Here is a 20,298-nt window from a genome sequence, read left to right on the forward strand (position 1 = left end):
AAGATGGAATCTCAGAGTTGTTTTGATTTGCATTTCCCTGATGACTAAGGAGGTTGAGCATTTCTTTAAGTGTTTCTCAGCCATTTGATATTCCTCTGTTGAGAAATCTGTTTAGTTCTGAGCCCCATTTCTCAATTGGATTATTAGGTTTGGTGGTGTTTACTTTCTTGAGTTCTTTATATATTTTGGATATTAGACCTTTGTCAGAGGTAGGGTTGGTGAAGATCTTTAAAACAAAAAAGAATCTTTTTAAGCCAGAATCCCCAGTGTCTACCTTGACAGCAACTAGGCCAGAGACCAAGGGTATGTTATGTATTGTTATTACATGAGCTTCTTTGAAATGACAAAACTGTTTATAATCTCTGTAGCTTTAATAGTGCTTTCATAAGAGCCATAGGTGGTAGATAACTTCAAGAACATGGTGTTTCCAGATATAGGGCTGATAAGCATATCAACTGACAGCATGCAAAAGACCTGTACAGGTTCAAACCAGACATAATCTCATCATGGAAGTGGGGAAATGAACAGAGTCCCACTCCTAACTAAGAAGCCATTTACGATTAATACCTGCTAGACATGAGAAAATAAGCTTCTCCATTGGAGAGACACTAATTATATCACTCCCGGGCAGACCTCATGACCAGTGGTACTTGACCAACACAAAATGCACTCCATAATTTTTATGCTTTTTTTTGGTCTTGATATTTTTGTTTTGCTTTTGTTGTTTAGATTTTACTTATTTATATATCTATTTATTTATCTATATATTTATCTATCTAATCTATCTATCTATCTATCTATCTATCTATTTATCCATTTATTTGAGAGAGATCATGAAGTTGGGTCACATGTAGAGATGTGGGGACGATCCGGAAGGAAGGAGTTTGGGGAGAAGGGAAAAATAGGATTGAAATATATGAAAAATAAAAATAAATTTTAAAAAGTCTAGGATATATTAAATAGTATATATTTTAGTATATAAAATTTTTATACTGATTATAAAATAATTTAAAAGTGCTTTTAAACTTATATCTTTTCTTTCCTCTTAAATATCAGAAACAGAAATAAAAATATTATTTTTTTCCTAATTGGAAGATGAGAGAAATTAAGTGCTTAAAGGATAATTTGATAATTTTCAGTTTAAGTAATAGAAATGAATTACACTCATGGCTAGCTTGCCAGGATGATTATAGCATTAACTAATGGGTTTCACTGTAGTCCTAATATCCACTTGGCTATGCAGCTCCATCCGGAATACAGCAGTGTTCCCTACGAAGAGGAGAGTGCTTCCTTTAAGCCAGAGTAGCCATTAACTGCTTCCCTGTCACCTATTGCAAAAGCACCCGTTCCAGTATTTTATGGTTTCTATTAAGTTATACAGCTAAGCAGTCAGGTCCAAAGTATAAAGTTGGACTTTCCCCAAGGAACTAAGTATATTATTAATTCATTTGGTTTGATAATAGCGAGAAAAGAGTATCAACATGTTCTGATAATATAACTTTTATGTTTCTGAGGTACCTTATTTTTATGTTCACTCTCTGGCATTTTCATTTGAGGAAGTAAAAGTACCCTGTAGTTAATGGAATTTCTTTTTTGAAAACACATACCCTTATACTAACAACAACCAGTTTCCAGGTTAAGCTGGTTTTTTGAAAGAAGAAACATGTATCCATAAGAGCTGTGTCCTAAAAGCAGCGCTCACACTAGGGTTTCTAGCACGATGGCATTCAACGCAGAGAGAATCAAATGCTTTCAAACACTGTCAAGTGTTGGGAAAGAGAAGGGCAGGGCGGGCTGTGAGAGTGCTCACCTGCACTCTGAACTTTGTGATAACCGAAGGGTCCCAGATGCAGGACACAAACACCAGGGATAAGAATTTTCTTCAGTACTTAGAATATCTTCCAGAGACCACTGAGAGGTCACCACAAATTTCCAGTTCAGCTATGTGTCTGAGTGCTTATATGCCACTCCCAGAGACTCCTGTTGCTATAGCTCTTCTCCTCCATTCCAGGTCCTTCAGGAATGCTTCTTTACCAGGCTAATGGGATGATGCAAAGGGACACGGCTGTGTGGAGCTAAAATACATGGAAATATGTCGTACTTACTGGAAATGCTTCTGGTCTCTAATTAAGATATGGCATACCATGTTGGACATGGAGGCACACATCTGTAATCCCAGTACTATGCAGACTCAGTCAGGAGAATCATGAGTAGCAAGTTCCAGTTGCGTCATCCTGTGTGTTATCTTGTAAACATCTGCGCAATAAAAAGGGATTCTTGGAGCCTTTCTTAATAGCAAATGATACAATTAGACAAACTAGTAGCATCAATCCTGTATGCTTTAGGAATGATTAGGAAAGCCTCCCCCACCATTTTCACAATGGTAGCCATCACTGCCTGCATCTCTCATCGCCTGCAGCACACAGTGCTCTGTCAGTACACTCCCCACGTCTTTCCCGCTATAAATCCTAACTGTGTTTATCCCACATACACCAAAAGTCTTCTGCTTTGTTTTATAAAAATTTATCCCTGACTCTCTCTAATTTCTGTATGGCATCTCTCCCTATTTTTCTCACTTCTCACGCTGGCAAGCAGCTTACAGCAGGGTTTTGGTTAAGCGATTTTTATCTGTTTGAAGTCTGCGAAATGCATTGCTGTACATACGCGTGTCGCCATTTTGGGCCATTGGTGAGTTTAGCTCCTTTCTTCTTGTGCAGGTTGCTTTAGCTCAGCCAATTTTAAGGCCGTCAGAGACTAAGTATGTAACACTTCCCGTTCTTATGCTGTAAATTTCCCATTCACATTGCTTGTTCTTTGAATTCTTCCTCTCGGGGCTATCATGAAGATAGACTTCACCCTGTGCCGGGCGGTGGTGGCGTGTGCCTTTAATCCCAGTACTCGTGAGGCAGAGGCAGGCGGATCGCTGTGAGTTCGAGGCCAGCCTGGTCTACAAAGTGAGTCCAGGACAGTCAAGGCTACACAGAGAAACCCTGTCTCAAAAAGAAAACAAAACAAAGCAAGCAAGCAAGCAAACAAACAAACAAAAAAATAGATTTCACCCGTGGTATAATTTTGAAGTTAGCTGTTCTCACAGTAGCTTGATATCAAAATTATATTCTCATGATTCCCCCATTGAACAGATATATTTTCTCCATTTTATAACTTGTATCTTATCACACCTAGATCTTTAGTTCCTTTAGCCTGCCTAACTTAGTGTATTATTTACTTTTCTTCCTAATCTTCACAAATACTACTTCATCTGCGTTTTGGATTGCCTCAACTTGATATCTCCTCAGGAAGGGCGAGCTAGAGCCCAGCGGGCTGTTACTTTTATGTATGAGAATCCTTAATGTCTCGTCCAGTAAAACTTGATCTGTTAAATTAGTAAATGAATTCACAACCTTTTCTCGTGACTCATCCTATTTTTGGGATACTGAAACAGATATGTAATTCTGAATATAAATTTGTAAGTTCTATCTTCAACCAAGCCCTTAGTCACCTCTTTTGTGCTTTTTTCTTATTGGATGTTGTCACCCCTAGATTTCCTAGAAGAAAATCCGTAAAGCCCATATAGATGCTATATGTTATTATGAGTGCAGCCCAAGCTGAGGGGGAAGGAAAGCGGGGTCGGTAAACAGGAGCTGCAAATGCAAATGAATCACAGATGGCTGTGCCTTAACTCAGCCTCACAAAAAGAGCATTAGAGGTTTCTGCCCAAGCGAATACCCATCCAGGCAGTGGGAAGCAGCACAACTAGGGGATATTAAGTGTCTTCCATTGGCCAAGCTTCATCCCCACAGATGCCGTCTCCCTTTCACCTCTGAGGTCCACATATTCTGGCGTCCTGTGTTATCTTACTCTTTAGCATTAAGAAAAATGCAAGGGGAGAAGATAACTGACCATGACACAGATATGCAGGTGCTGTCACGCGTGTTCATATGTGATATGAGGGATCTGTGCAGCCACTAGATGAGACACCCTCTGCTGGCTCATTACAGTAGCAGCACCCAGCTCAGGTTCAAGGGAAGAACACAAGTTCTTACATCTGGGCCTAGAGTACAAGCCAAGTGTCACATCAACGAGTCGGTTACTTTCTTTCTCCGTAGAGATTGTTTTTCAAATGTTCTTATATGATTATTATCAGATAAGGGGACAGTATGATCCCCAAAGTAGTGGGCATGTTGGAGCCCACTTTATAATATTCTATGTTGTTTTTTAATTATCTTTAAAATCATAGTGCATTTACATTTATATTACACTTTCACAAGAATGTGAATTGTATGTCAAAACTATCCAAGTGAGCAAGTTTGGGTAATATTATTAAACTACTTTTAAAAAGGAAACAGAGATTAAAAAAAAAAAAGCATAGTGTCTTGGTCAAGGTCACAGGACAGGGTGTTTTAAAGAAAAAGGAACTTATGCTTGGGAGCCTGAAGACTTGAATTTTAGTTCTAGCTCCATAGCTTACTTTTATATTGTCATTATTTCTAAGCTCAGAAGTGCTTATATGCAGGCTGCTGTAGACTGAATGCCTCAGTAATCCTTTGATCTTGCTATGGGCTCATTAAACACCTCAGCAACATTTTATGGATGTGTATATGTCTGCATAAATAAGATCATGGGAGAAAGGGAGGAAGATAAGTGTGGAACTGTTATCTTCTGGAGTTTATATGTTGGAAATAATGGCAAGATCTCCTTTTTCTGTTTTTTTTTTTTTAAAATGTCCATATGTTGAAATCAAAGAGGAATATGACTGTAATTAACAACAACAAAAACAAACAAACAAAAACCCCAAAGCATATAGCATATAAATGTAGATAAGGTCTTTTCTCTATTCATTTTGGCTCTATTGACAGTGATCTGTTTTGTTTTTTAAGTTCTTTTTCTTCTAATCATCATTTATAAATATAAGTTCCATCGAATCATTGCTTTGAGGTAAAATGTATAAGTTAAGGTTAAATATCAGTGTTTCCCCTGTAAGAATATAATTAAAAACTCATTCACAGCTAAATATGTCGTCAAAAAATTACAAAGTATCATTAAAAGCAACAAAATTTAGAAGAAGTAGCCTGCAACTGAGAACAATTCTGGCCACAACTCCGTGTGACTATAAATCAGCAAATGAAAGGAACACGATGAAAACATTGTTCTTTTTGGGGTTGCCAGGGAATGATGTAGTTTTTATGTCTTAAAAATATATAGTTTGTTCCTTTCCTGGAAGTGCAAATAGTCATTTAATAACAGAGTTAACTCAGCATGTCCAAAATAGATTGAATTAGTTCACATTACTCAAGTTGGATACTGTTGGCCGTCCATCTTGTGTCTTCTGGTTTTCTCCCCATCTCTGCACTTACATCTACACGATAGCTTAATAGGTAGTGACTTTCTATAATCAATCATATGTATTAACTGTCTTAAGCATTTCTTAATAATATTTTTTATATTATTTTTACTTCCTAGGCCAAAAAAAAAAAAAAAAAAAAGGTAACATAAAATAGCTCAGGCTTCTTGCCAGCATCAAAATATGGGTGTAAATTAAACTGTGTAGCTAGAAGCCAGCTTAGTATTCTTTTTCTTGATCAAGAAGAGATAATTAGTACTTCTGCAAAAAGCACATAATTTTTGCTATTTGTGAAGGCTCTGCCACAATGACTACATCATTACCTGCACAATAAGAAAGCAGAAAGCTACAATTCATCTTCCAGGCTGCTGTGAGTGGGAAAGAAAAGCGGTCTGACCTTATCATTTTCTTTATAATTAGCATTGGTGAAACAACCTTAAAGGCAGAACCAAAAGAAGATAAAAATGTCGACTGGTAACATGTTGGGAAAAGTTTATTATAAGAGAGACCTGTAATTATTTAAAGAATGTACCGAATGGGAGGACGTGTGCTTTGAGAGTGTGGCTCACAGAGCAATAGGAAGTTCTGAGCCTGCTGAGTCTGTGATAATGAGGAGAAATTCAAAAGAAAGAATTAGGCTCCCTTAGAAAAACTGAGCTCCAGAAGATGAATATATTAACAGCTCGACAATGAAATATGCAAATACATCCTTGAGTTACTGATAGAGTTCGTGAGGCCAAGCTACACAGTAGAGCAGAAATCGGGACCTTGGGGATATAATCTTTGATCCGGTGCCATTGTTTTTGTTCTTTATGCATCTTGGTTTTGTCATAAATTAAACTGAGGTAATGACTTCAACATTCTCCAATTTTCTTTTGGGCTATGATCCAAGGTTGTTTAGATCACAAAAGCCCACTTGCAGAGTGAACTGCTTGGTTTCTTTGGCTGTGTTCTGACCTGGGTGCCAGGGCTGCAGAGGCTTAATTTACCTGCATAGCAGGTGTGTCCAGGGCTAGATGGGAGAATCCAAAGTTTGCTTGGTGATTGGAATTGGAAACTGTTGAAGTTCTCAGGATTATGGCACTTAGTATTTCCTGCTAACAAAACCTCTCAGGGCTACATTTCAGTCTTTGGTCACCTCTCAGGTTTTGTCTCCCTTCTTAAAGTTCTCTAAGAACCACAAAGATAACTTGCCTGTACCTTCTCACTCTGTCTCTGTCTCTGTCTGTGTGTGTGTGTGCTACATTTGAGTGTGTGTGTGTGTGTGTGTGTGTGTGTGTGTGTGTGTGTGTGTGTAATTTATTGAGCCCAATTAGTGTTTAGGGTTTAGAGTTGACTACTTGGGCATAGAAAACTTATCAGGGCACTCCACTCAAAAGAAAACTAATACTCCCTCCCTCAGCAGCCAATCACTGCCTGAAATTCTTCAATTATGGGCGGGGCCTTGTAAACTTTTCTCCCATCCCCACTAGCATGTTGACTGGCATGACCATGAGTAGTGTATGCAACCATACTGAGACTTCATGGGTGAAACAACCCGGTCCTGTTCAGAAGACATTACTTCTCAGCACTTCCCCCTGTCCTCTGGCTCCTAATATCTTTCCATCCCATCTTCTGGGATGTTCTCTAAGCCTTGTGTGTAGGAGTTGTGTCACAGATCAGTTGCATATAGTTTCAATTTGCCACTATAATTGCAGGTCAATTTTAGTCTTCCACAACCAGCCATGAGCACCAATGAAGCTTCAAATTGAATGGGATTAGTTCTTTCATGGGTAAGAACCACAGAAGAAAAGAATAGGAAAAAATAATTGAAAATGCAGAGTAAAGGCTTCAGCATTTACCAGCTAGTCATCTAGGCCCAGAAAGGAGGCAGGGAGTTCTTGGACAAGACACAAGGCTAAGAAAAACATATTTGTAATGTGGAGTTCTTAAAATAAAGAGCTGTGTTTGTGAATGTGGAATATGGCTCGTGTGAAAGATAAGCACAGGGTAGAAGATAATTGTCTTTTGAGACACAAGTCATTAATCAGAAATATGAGAAGAGTTTTTAGTAATAGTTAACTTGAGGCTGTCACTAATTTTTTAACGTGGTCCACAAAGCATCTTGGGCCCAGTGACTGCTTGTTTGTTTGTTTGTTTACTATAAACTACTTCTACAGTCAGGGAGCTCTGTTGGCTGGTCCATTTCTTAACGGATTTGGATGTAATCTTGCACCCTTCTCATGGCTTGCATGCAGCACATACAAGTGCCTTATTCTAGAATTGCCGAAGTTGGTTTCCTAGTCTATGGTTGACTTAGTCAACACTATTTCATGAGCAAAAAAATTCAGGAAAATTACAATAGTTGTTTAAAAAAATGACAGTTAACATTTCCATGTCTAAGATGATGTGAAGGAAAATGCATAGGCTTGATGAGCAAATAGGGATTTTCAAACAAGTCATTGAAAATGCGACTCTTTTGAGCATCAACAACCTACACTAAGTGTTTCTGAGGTTCCCATTAGCACTGAGCTCCCTATATCCTTCCGAGTTCTTAAGCTCCATGTCTCAAATTATGTACTATTTACTTACTCTACCTTTCAAAATCTGGGGTTTCTGCTTTTCACATGTGAAAAAAAAAGACTGTGAGTTGATTGACAGCTTAAGGAATATTTGGTACTTCCATGTCAGCAACTTTGGGATTTCTACCCAATTTCTGAAGTACACTTGAAATTCCAGCCTTCTGAAGGGAGTCATAAAACAGGGCATTTTTTAAAAAAATCATAATTTTACCTACTCTCTTCCCCTGCAGCAATTTCCCAAGAAGATCCCATTTCTTCTTGAGGAACTTATTTTTTGTCATCAGCCATTTGATAAGCACAAAGTGGGCAAATGACTCCAAAGTCTGCCTCTTGCCCCAGCAAGGCAAGACTTACAAGTGGATTTGAAATCTGAAAAGGAACAGAGGGTTCCCTGTTAACATAATAAACTGGTGGAGATGGGATAATTTGGGCCTGTGTTAGGAAGATGAGTCACAGAGGATTAATTCAGGTTTGTAGAAAGAAAAATTAAAGTCTTTTGGTGACAGGTTTTATTTCTAAGCCACAGTTAGAAAGTGACTAATCACAAATGAGTTTGACGGTACAAATCTTTTCTTCATGGATGTATTTTTGCAAAGTTATTCTCACTCTCTTCTCCCAAGATAATCCCACTTCCAAAAATAGGCATGGCTTTGAGGCAACCAGGACACCTTTTCCATGTTACTAATACTTTTGTATTAGCAGCAGTGCTTGTTGGTGTCTGTGTGAATGTGGTCTGTGCTATTTGGGAATATTTGTACTTGAACAAATAGTCCTTATTTTTTTCTCCTAGAAATGAGAAAGTGCCAGTGCCGTTGTTCTCCTTTGTAAGATGAAATTGCCCTAATTAAACAGAAGAAGACAAATTACTATGATTATATCTTGGAATTCTTCATGCATGCTTATTATTATAATACTTAGACTATTATTTTATTATCATCAAAATGATTATTATTGGTCACAGGGTAATTTAGAAACTTCAGTGTTATATATCTCTGTGTGTGTGCATGAATACATTAAATTAATCCCATAATCCTGGAGCTGTTAGCTGGCACTTGAAAGGTTTTAATGAGGGCTTCATACTCTAGAAATTCTGTACAAGTGCTTCAAGTGCCTGCTAAATACATGGAAGATGCGTTGTGAATAGGTGTAAGTAATGCTGGAAATCCATTTCTCTATTTCTTAATGAAACGCAGGGGACTCAGCATAACAAATATCCTGCAAGACTGTATGGACTGAGTCCCACTGTGAGAATCAAGCAGTGGGACCCAGCCCATCCACTAGGACTGAAGCCGCAGAGCTGAGTTTATGTTCTTGATGCCCATTTGGTCCTTTTGTTCCCATCTCACTTTTTATAATTTTACTCACAGGTTCATTAGACCCATGATTAAAATATAATCGTGTTTCCTTTTAGTATGGCTCTCATGTGAAATGCTTCTCAGAGTGGTTAGAACAGAACACAGGGATGTCATTGAGTTAAAAGAAAATAGGCTGCATGGCTATTTTGAGATAGTTTTGATTTGGTAAGATTGAATTTGTAACAAAATTGGTCTACAACTTGCCCTTAACATAATTTCTACTCGACTGAAAAGTATTCTTTCTTGTGTCTTATTGATGATGCAAGCAGAGTTTTAATAATATGGAACCATGGATGCTAGCATCAAGCTTTTTTTTTCTCCTTTATTAATTTATTCTTCTTACATCTCAATGGTTATCCCATCCCTTGTATCCTCCCATTCTTCCCTCCCTCCCATTTTCCCCTTATTCCCCTCCCCTATGACTGTTCCTGAGGGGGATTACCTCCCCCTGTATATGTTCATAGGGTATCAAGTCTTTTTAGCATTAAGCTACAGTATTGTTACAAGCAGCCAACCATGCATCTGGTCTTCCTACTAGATTCATCAGGTTTTTAGATGAAACCTTTTCTTCTTTGTGCCCATGGGATTTGACACATTGGTGGACTGTTTCATCAAACATCAAATTCCGTGTTTGTGGAATTAATGGACAAAATGATGTGTTTAAAATTTCACAGGCAGTAGCCAGGATCAAAACACTTACAAAACTCAAACTTATCAAAATAGTATCAGAGTGAGTAAATTCCAGAGTTGTCTATAATTAAAAGATTCACCTAGAATGCATGGATTCAATGCCAAAACCAGATAGTTTTTGACAAAAAAAGATTATATTTTCATTCCAATATGTCATTTTCCATTTTTAAAATACCCCAAATAAACCATTTAAAAATATAAAGTCAAAATAATTTAGCATCCTTATTGATAAAAGACCCAGCTATTTTAAGTTTAGGTATACAAAGTCAAAGTCAGTTCCTCAACATATTAAAGGCCTGTATAAAAATCTCATGATGAACGTTATAACTAGTGCAGGCAGACTGAAAGCTTTTCCGCTAAGGTCCATGCCTACTCCCACTGTTTCCATTGCACATTGTACTGGAAGTAGTGGTACAGGGAATCAGACAAGAAAAAAGAAATGGAAGACATAAGAATCAGAACATGAAAAAGTTTAACTGTCTCTATTTGTGTATAACATAGCAGGACTATACAATCTAGGAATAAAATTAACCAGTTAGGTAAAAGATTCATACATTGAAAATTATAAAACATCACTGAAAGAAATGAAAGGAAATAGAGACAAGAGCAAAGGCATCTCATACTTATAGGTTGGAAGATGATGTAGTTAAACTTTTTTACATTACCGGAAGATTATAGATTTAAGGTGATCCTTTTAAAATCCCAATAACATTCTTCACAGAAATAGAGAAACAATTCCAAAACTTGTCTGAAATGAGACAGAAATTCAAAGTATCTCAGAGTAATACTGAGAAAAGAAAAGTTGGAGCCATCAGACTTCATGGATGAAAATCATATTACAAAGTTTTAGATAGCAAGCATGAACCAGACATGTTGACCTCAAAACAGAAGATTCAAACATAGCCCAAGCTCCCTCCAACTAAAGAACATGTGGAAAAGGATAGATTCCTCAGCACGTTATACATGCAAAGAATGAAGGTTAATTTTATCTTACAACAGTCATGGATCTACTGAAACGTGGATAAAAACATTGAAAGTGAGGCAGGAAACCATAAAGATACCAGAACACTGTTACACAGAGAACTCTGTCTCAAGAAAAGCTATTAGAACATAGGGGAAAATCTTTTGGGCTTTGTTCTGTTTGGGTAAGGAATTTTTAGAATTATATAAAACATATGGGCATGCAAAATTAACTTATCAGGACACCATTGAACTAAGCATCTTCTTCATAGCAAAGAAAATAAAGCATAAAATCAAAATGCTACATAAAGATTGAAAAATATTTTAAAAACCAAATGTCTTACAAAGGGATAATATACAAAATTTGTAAGGCATTCTTACAACCAAATTGCAGGATACTAAGCAATTCAGTTAAAAAATAGATACACACTCCAAAAAGCCATTCTCCAAAGAAGATAAAAATATGTCTAGTGTATGCATGAAATTGTGCTCAATGTTAATTGTCACATTCCAATAATAATGGCTAGTATAAAAGGTAAGAAACAATAAATGTGACAATGTGTGTAGAGGAAAGGGCAAATTTCTAATGTTGGTGGGTTGTACACTGCTGCAGACATTATGAAAATAGAAAATAAACCAGAATATTTCTCATCAGTTTCTCTGGGTATCTACTCAGAGGAGGTGAAAGCACAGCCTTGTCAAAATATCTGAGTTCTATATTTAGAGTAGTGTTATCCATAGTAGACAAGGGATTAAAAATCCCTTGGATGTCTGTTGATGGGTAGATAGATAAAGAAAACATTGTACAAAGGAAAAGTGGGATATTTTCAGCTTAAGACAGAGATTCTCCTATTTCCCGAACATGAATGGGCTTGAATGAAGGAAGCCAACCACAGAAACAAAATAGCACACGGTCTCACTCACAGTTGGATGCAAGCAAAGAACCCATTCAGAGGCTGAAATGATGACAGTGAGGGACAGTTGGAAGGACAGGAGGAAAATGCAGGATGTGTGTTCAGGGATGTAACAACAGCAGCTATGTAGGGTGAGCCAGTCTAGGGAATGAAAACATAATATGAGAAGCCTCTGAGTTACAGTTCTGAGCATTTGCCTTGATAAGAAAAGGTCAATCTTTATTTAAGGTGTATATCATTGATTTATGGTTAATACAATTATATGGCTTTGGACATTTGTGGTCACATCTTTCCACCTGCAGAAAGTGCTTATGTAAAAAGCTAAATATATTACCTTACTGCAGCTTCTATCCTACTACCCATGTGAGTTCGGTAACATCATATTCTAAGCCTCAAGCATTCACAACAACATTTTTAAAACACAACAAAGAACATATAAAGGTTACGTTGAAATGACAAGTGACTCTGATATTTTGTATGTTTTATTCCCAAATTTAAGAGATTTAAAAGCAACAGACAATGGAATATAACATTGATTTTGCTTAGGAAGGCAAATGACTTTATCCTTTCTCTTCTATTTTTCTTCAATTAAAATATTTTATAAATGTTACAAGTAATGCCTGGCTTGCCTTCTCAAAGATTTTTATGCACTTTCCTTGAGGCTATGGAAATATAGACTACTGTGTCCTTGCAATCAGGTCTGAAGCAAGGATTGGGCCTCCAGTCTGTTTAGCGTTTTGTTACTTACGATTTTATGAATGAGAATATTAAAATAATAAAATATTCGGGATGGTGATCAGGATAAGCAGAACTTAATTTTTGTAGAACGTTAAATAAATACGTACTGTCTCCATAAAGAGCTAATTTCTCAAAGAATACATATAGTCCTATGTAGATCTCAAGACAAACTATCCCCCAAGACGAATATGAGTCTAAATGCCATGGCGAGAATACATAAGTGGAATGAGAAGATATGTATGTTGGCCTTATAATTTTAATGACCTATCCTAGGTATGCAATATGCTGTATTGCAAAGACAAGTATAAAACCTAAAACAGTAGAATTTTTTTTTGTTTCCCTATTAATAGGTTAGTACAGGTTTTAACTTTCTTTTGTGAGTGTTTTGATCTGGTATTGAAAAGCCTTGCTTCAGTGGACCCTGAAGCTCTGTGTACTCCCCCAGGAAGCAGTGATATAAGCAAACAGGCTACAAACAGACTGACACACATGTCACAACTTGTAACAGAGGTACACTGAAATCTATGACGTGCTTAATCCTGACTGAGAGTCTTCATGAAGATCAATAATGTAGTGGGTGGAAAGAATTGATGAGTTCTGCTTAAGGGAGATGAAAACAACTTATTTCTTGAGGAAACAAAATTAACAACACTTTTAGGTGTGCAAGGAATGCAGTGCACTACCTAAAGTCATTCTAGAGCTAAAAGATATTTTACTAACTTGTACAATTCTAAAACACATCACTCTGAACTTTCCTCAAGTTCCAGAATTGTTTGTGTGACTCATGCTCCTTTCCCACATCTGCTAATTTTCAGGAAAATTAGGGATACACATTCAAAGTTTCAGAGGACCCAATCCTATGCTTTCCTAGTTCTGTAGGCCCTGGAGAATTGTGTTTCACATTAAAAGCCATGTGTTTTTTTTTGTTTGTTTGTTTTGTTTTTTTTGTTTTTGCCTTATAGGACCACTAGTAATAGCCTCTCCACTGTGATTGACAGAAATGCCCAGATCTTGTATTTCCAGTCTTTTACCCATCCCCTGCTTTCTTGTGTGCCCTTTCTGTACCATCTTCTGCAAGTGCGTGGCTTCACATTCTGACCCCATCCATTTGCTGCCCAACTCATCTGATCCCAGATGCTGAGTTCTCGGTAGTGCTTGTCCTTTATTCAAAGAACTACACATGAACCACTGAGATATGAAGGGTATTTGAGAGATCCTGCCTCAAACAAAAAAGCAAGTGGAGAGTAATTGCAGAAGATGCCTAGCTTCTGACTGAGAACAGTCAGTGTTCTCCACAATCGTGTGGGAATGAGTGAGAGATTCCAAAAGCACCTTGTGTCATGTTAGGGAATTCATTTTCCTTTTAGAGTGCAGATTCTCATGAGGCAAGCCTTCAGTGTCCACATCCTTTTACTGGTATGGCTGGGCCAGAAGTTTTAGTATGCCTGGAAAGATTCATTTCACAGCCAGTTTTCAATACCAGTGCCGCTAGAGCATTTTCCTGTTGCTTGGCTTCTTGGCACTGAAAGTATGGTGGCTGCTTTCCCGAGTCCCATCTGAAAGAAGCATTCCATTTGTTTGTGGAGTCTGTTTTTTTTTTTTTTTTTTACTTGTTCTTTATTATAGTTCAGAGCTGAATTCTAAACACTGGAGCCACCAATTTCCTTAATGTTAAGATAAGCCCTGCAGAATCCTATAGGATTAATGAAGTTCGATCCCTGTTTGTCATATTAATGGGTACATGCATAATGGTGCTTCTTATTTAGAGGGAAAGCGGTCATGTTTCAGTTGGTCAATCAGTTAATATGGTTTTCTTTCTTTCTTTCATTTTTCCTTTTAGATTTTATTTTATTTTTTGTGGTTTGACTTTATTTTTAATTTTTATTAAATATCTTGTATATACATTTATATTGTTATGCCTTTATACAATAACCTACCTACAGCAAGAAGAACCATGACAAAATAAGGAATTATATAAATGTTACATTCTTAATCTAGCTTTCTAATCCCAGCATTTACAGTGCATTGCTACAGGATATCTGGAGAGGGATTAAGTTCTCAGTGTTCCAATCACCTTTAATGCTTAAATTTGGACTAAAGCTACAGAAATCACTTTTGTCTTGTGTCTTCAATACTTTTCAAAAGGTTAGGGAAGACTTTCTCCGAAGCATAAGGTATTTCTCTTCATCTTCTAAGGTATTGTTCAGATATAAATCTATATTTTAACTTCTAACACGTTTCTGTATGGAAGCCAATATGGAAACTAAGTCCCATCCTGCACAAATGATATGCTAAGTTATCTATTTTATTATTGTAATTATTATTAATAAAGTAATTCATTTTCTTTGTGGGACAAGCTTAATTTTTTCATACTATAATTTTAATAATATATCAATGAAATCATGCTTTTTTATTTCTAATTAATATCAACATCTGTCATTTATTTAATACTTTGTTTCTAAGAATTTTATTTCATATTTATATCTATCCATTTATCTTCATACATATGATATTTATATTAAAATAATATATGCCAATATATTGTATTAATATTTAATGACTATGTAATATATTAATATGACCTCAATCATTCTGAAGTAGTATTTTTGTTTCCTTTTAAACATAAGAAATTTTAAGCACTGGAATGAGTAAAGAAATCCTAAGGTTTATGTGATCAGTGAGTGATGAACCAGAAGCAGAAAAAAAAAAAAAAAAAAGAACCAGAAGCGGAGCCCAGCCATCCAGCTGACAATCAACATGATCATAATTAATACAGCCTTGTTGCTTACCGTTAAGCAATTTATAGGTGTACCATGTAATTGACACTACAAATCATTTTTATTATTTTTTCTTCTCTTCATATGTGACATGCATGCATGTATGTGTTGTGTGCATGTTTTAATCTGTGTAGATATACAAAGGTAGGAATGTACAAGGAGGCCCAATGTTATCAAGAATCTTCTCTAGTTAATCTGCACCTTCTTCTTCTTCTTCTTTTTCTTCCTCCTCCTCCTCTTCCTCTCCTTCTTCTTCTTCTTCTTCCTCCTCCTCCTCTTCCTCCTCCTTCCTTCTTCTTCGTCTTCTTCTTCTTCTTCTTCTTCTTCTTCTTCTTCTTCTTCTTCTTCTTCTTCTTCTTCTTCTTCTTCTTCTTCTTCTTTTTGAGGCAGACTCTCTCACTCAAACCCACATCTAACCAACATGGCTAGTCTTTCTAGCCAGGTTGCACGTAGAATTCCTTGTCCCAGCCTCCCCAGGCTAGCCTTACAGATGAGCTGTTATGTCCATCTAGTGTTTATGTGATTTCTGGGATCTACCCTGGTCCTCTTGCTTGTACAGGAAGCCTTTTTTCATTCATTCATTTATTTACTTTACATCCTGATTGAATCTTCCTCTCCCTTCTTTTCTCCCATCCCCCATCTCCCATCCCCTCCCTTTGCCCCGTCCCTTTCTTCTCAGAGAAGGGGAGAACTTCCTCAGCTATCAACCTGCCTTGGCATATCAAGTTGTAGTAGGACTAAAGTACATTTTCTTCTATTGAGGTCAGGTGCATCTTGTACTGAGGGTAGACAAAGCCCAGTTAGGGGAAAGGGATCTAAAGGCAGGCAACAGTGTTCTTATGCACAGAAAGTCTTAACTGTTGGCCCATGTCCCCAGCCCTTAAAGCACCTCTCTTCTTGTTAACTATCTTATCCTCTTCTTTTGTTTTTAAGCCATATTTTACATGAAGTAAGATTCCTCTTGTATGTGTCTTGAAGACTGTCAACTATTATATGGCCACCATGGAGATAAAGATGGCTCTGTCACTTTAAACTGTTCTCATTCTAGCCCTTTGTTTTCAGTCCCCCAACTGAAACCCCTGACAACAAATGCATTCATGTGACATGAACCGTCCAAAGAACTCCTTTTTTCTTTGTAGTAACCAGTCAGTCCTCGAAGCAGCTTTAGAAGGTAAGGAATTCACCAGGGATAGGTCACAGTTTCCCCGCTCTACAGTAAGGAGTGGATCCAGGGATTTGAAAGTCAGTGGTCTGATACGCTTTGAAATAATTATCTGCCACCTAATTAATACTAATAACCAGGTAGAATGAGATGTCCTATGAATGATGGCAACTAAACACATTGATCAACTGTTGTCGGCCTGGCACCAAGCTATAATTTCAGCAAATATTATCTTCCCCAATTACAATAAAAACACTAACTTAATTTTTAAAAAAAAAATTAAAGTTTTAGATATTAGCCACTCGGAGCCATGCTCCTGAGATAAGTCCACAAATCCCCCAAATGAAAAATTCAATCTGATACATCAGAATCTAAATCTCACACGATTTCCCCCATATCATATTACCACTTGCATTTGTTGCTATTTTGAGATAAGTTGTCCTCATATTCATCATATTTCTGCATTGGGCTCCTAAATACTTTGATGACACGGGGGTGCTGCTACACTCAGCATCGTATTTGAATGTCTTTGAATTTCTTTCCTTAGATAATATTGTTCCATGGTACCTGCCATAGGTTCTGTATATAGAATAATGTAGTTAGGATACTGAAGGCTCATGATACCATGGTTAGCAGCAAAATTAGTCTAGAATTCTCTTAGGAGAGGTAAGGTAGGAATCAGTAAATCTACAATTGCTATCAATAAAAACTAAATGTAAAAGAATTCATCAAAGACTAGGCAAGTCCATCTGGTGACACAGTACTGCTATTGCAGGCACCCAGGATGCTGTGACAGGGGGATCATGGGTAAAAAGTCTACCAGGGGTACAGAGTAAATTCAAGGCCACTGTGGGATGTGTAGTGAGACCCTGTCTAAAAAGAAAAGGGTAAAACCCTCTACCAACTAAAAGGGATGGATATGTGACTCAATTATAGAATACTAGTTAAGCCTAGCATATGCAAGGCCTGAGGTTTAATTCCCAGTACTACATACAAAATAGAATAAACACAAATGGAAATAACTAGAAAATTACAGTTGACACTACTAATTGATCTTTTATTAAGCTGTTTCCAAAATAAGCACATATATGCATTTGCATTTTATAAATATATAAATGCATGCATATTATTATCATTCAAAACTTGTCTTTGATAAATGTTTTTCTGAATTAATTTTCACTCCAAATGATATTAACAAGCATCATATACATTCAGTTTGAAAGCTTATTTATAAAAACAAAATTGCTTTCTGATTTCAGGTATAATGGGCTTTTCTTAACCCTCACTAGGACATCAGTGTTTGGGTTTTTATTTTTGTTTCTTTGTTATTTGAGATCAGTGTTTTTGCATGTGTTCTTAGTTCTCTCATGAGCACATGCATCTGTGTGTACCTAGGAGGCAGTAGGGCTACTTATACTCAGGGACACAACGCTTACCAGTAACTTAAATGCGTGCCAATGCTTCATTGTACATCTTTTGCTTTTCCAGCTGCCCCATCAAGAAAAATGCTGATTCAAATATTCTCTAGTGCTTTTGGTTTGAATTTATAGGTCTTTTAAAAACAGCTGATGAGGAGCTAGAGAGATGGCCCAGGACTTAAAAGCATTGGCTGCCTTTCCGGAAGACCTTTGTTTGAATCCTAGTACCACATGACTGTCTCCAACACCACTTCTAGGAGGTCAGGGGATCTGATGCTTTTTTTTCCTGGCCTCCATGGGCACCAACTAAGCATGTAGTAGACAGACATAAAGACAGACAGAAACACCCGTAAACATTTAATTTAAAAACAGCAACAACAATAACAACAACAGAACAGCTAAGGCAAGTTGTGCAGTATAATCAACAGAAAGCTCATGAGTACTTAGGAAATGTGAGGTACTTGTTGGTTCTCATGTAAGATCTGCAGAAATGCTGGAAAGGCTTCAAAACAATGTGTAGATGAGATTGCGATATCTTTCACTAACATCTTTCACTAACATTTATTAACTACAATATTGTTATCTTTTCAACATTTGCTGGTTATCACATGCCCCCCCCCCCGCTTTGCTGTGCTTTTCTCATACAATACATCTTGATTATAGTTTCACTCCCTCCACTCCCAGTTCCTAGCACCTCCTCTCCCCTCTGCATCCACTTCCATTCTGTATCTCATTAGGAAAGAACAGGCTTCTGAGATGGACCAACCAAACATAACAAAATAAAATATAATAACATAAACCAACAAAAAAAGTTACATCAAAGTTAGGCAAGGTAAGCCAAGAGAAGGAAAAGAGCACCGAGAGAAGGCACAAGAATCAGAAACTCACATGTTCACACACACAGGAATCCCATTAAAATAATAAATACAATCCTATAATATATACACAGAGGACCTGGTGCAGACCCACATAGGGCTGTACGTGTTGTTTCAGTCTCTATTGACTTACTCAGTTGGTTAAGAAGAACTTGTTCTATAGGTGTCCTCCATCTTGCTGGTCATTCTTATCCTGGGGTCAGCAGAATGTAAATCAAAGACTTTGGAATTATTGGTATATGTTGTGGTTATTTTTATATAACTGTTTGTTTCTCCTAGTTCATTACTTAACCTGCCTAACATGCAAATAACTGAGACTCTTACATTTGTTTATAAGCTTTACAACACAATCTTTAGCGGTTTTAGTCTGTTCTTAATCCTCTGAGTTAGCCTGATTCCATCTTAACCAGATTCCTTAATTTCTTGCTTTTCGCTTCTTTCTTTGCTCATTTTGAATCTTCTTCATCTCTCCTGCACCTCTGCCAGTGGCTGAAATCCCCAGCTAAACCCATCTTCCTCATCTTGCTCTTCCTCCCCTACGTAACATGGAAGTCCAGCCCTATTCTCTCCCTTGCTTGATGATTGGCTGTAAGCTGCTTTATTGCCATAAAAAGGTGACAGTTGAGGAGCAGAGTTTATGCAACGTTGAGAAAGGAGATTCTCAAAATAAGACCATATCCAGATGTGGGGGTTACAGAAATAAGCATTTGAATTACACAGTCATCTTATGTCAACAGGCTCATGTAAATTTGTAAATACAGTCACTTGAAATAAACCACCCTATATTATTTTAATTTGAGAATATTTCCCTAGTTAGTATGTGAATTTTTAAAAATAAGTTTTCTATTGAGTATTTACTTAACAACAAAAACAAAAACAAAATCAAAATACTACTTTTATTATTACTACTTTTTTTCGTTATTGCTTTTTATCCCTTTCCCCCACTATAAGTAAAGTCTACTATTTGGAAAGAACCATGGACTATCTTTTTTTTTAAAGAGATTTTCCCCTCATATGATATATCCCGACCAGTTTCTCCACCCACGTCCATCCTAGCTTCCCTCCTCTCCTCTCCTCTCCAAAGAGTCACTTTTCTTCTGTTTCTCTTCAGGAATGAGAAGGCCTTGAGACAACGACCAAATGTGACAAAATAAAGTACAACCAGACAAGGCAAAAGCACCCACATCGAGGCTGGTTGTGGGTCTCTGCATCTTCTCCCATCTGCTGCTAGAGAAAGCCTCTCTGATGATGACTGGACACGGCACCGGTGTAAGAATATAGCTGAATATTATAAGGAATCTGTTTTTTCTTTCGTTTCTTTTTCTTCTTTCTCTCCCACTCTTTCTTTCTTTCTTTTTTTCTTTCTTTCTTTCATTCCTTCTTTCTAACCAGTCCTGTTTGTTTTCATCTATGTCTCTGGGCTGTCCAGTCTATGGTTCCTCACTATCCAAGCTGTGTAGGGCATGTGTTCCCTCTTGTGTAGTGGGCCTCAAGTTAAATCAGACAT

General features: G+C 37.1%; 1 long non-coding RNA gene across 2 annotated transcripts in view; it reads left to right on the forward strand.

The window, feature by feature from the left end:
* The window catches only part of LOC311584742, a 609,662-nt gene that overhangs the window by 373,352 nt on the left and 216,012 nt on the right, over positions 1–20,298 (forward strand). For both annotated transcript variants that reach the window (XR_014774990.1, XR_014774991.1), the window contains one exon: positions 19,903–20,060. This is a non-coding gene — a long non-coding RNA (uncharacterized lncRNA). The remainder of the gene's footprint in view (positions 1–19,902; positions 20,061–20,298) is intronic.

Source organism: Acomys minous (assembly GCF_964271855.1).
Source record: "Acomys minous genome assembly, chromosome: 15".
Classification (NCBI taxonomy): domain Eukaryota; kingdom Metazoa; phylum Chordata; class Mammalia; order Rodentia; family Muridae; genus Acomys; species Acomys minous.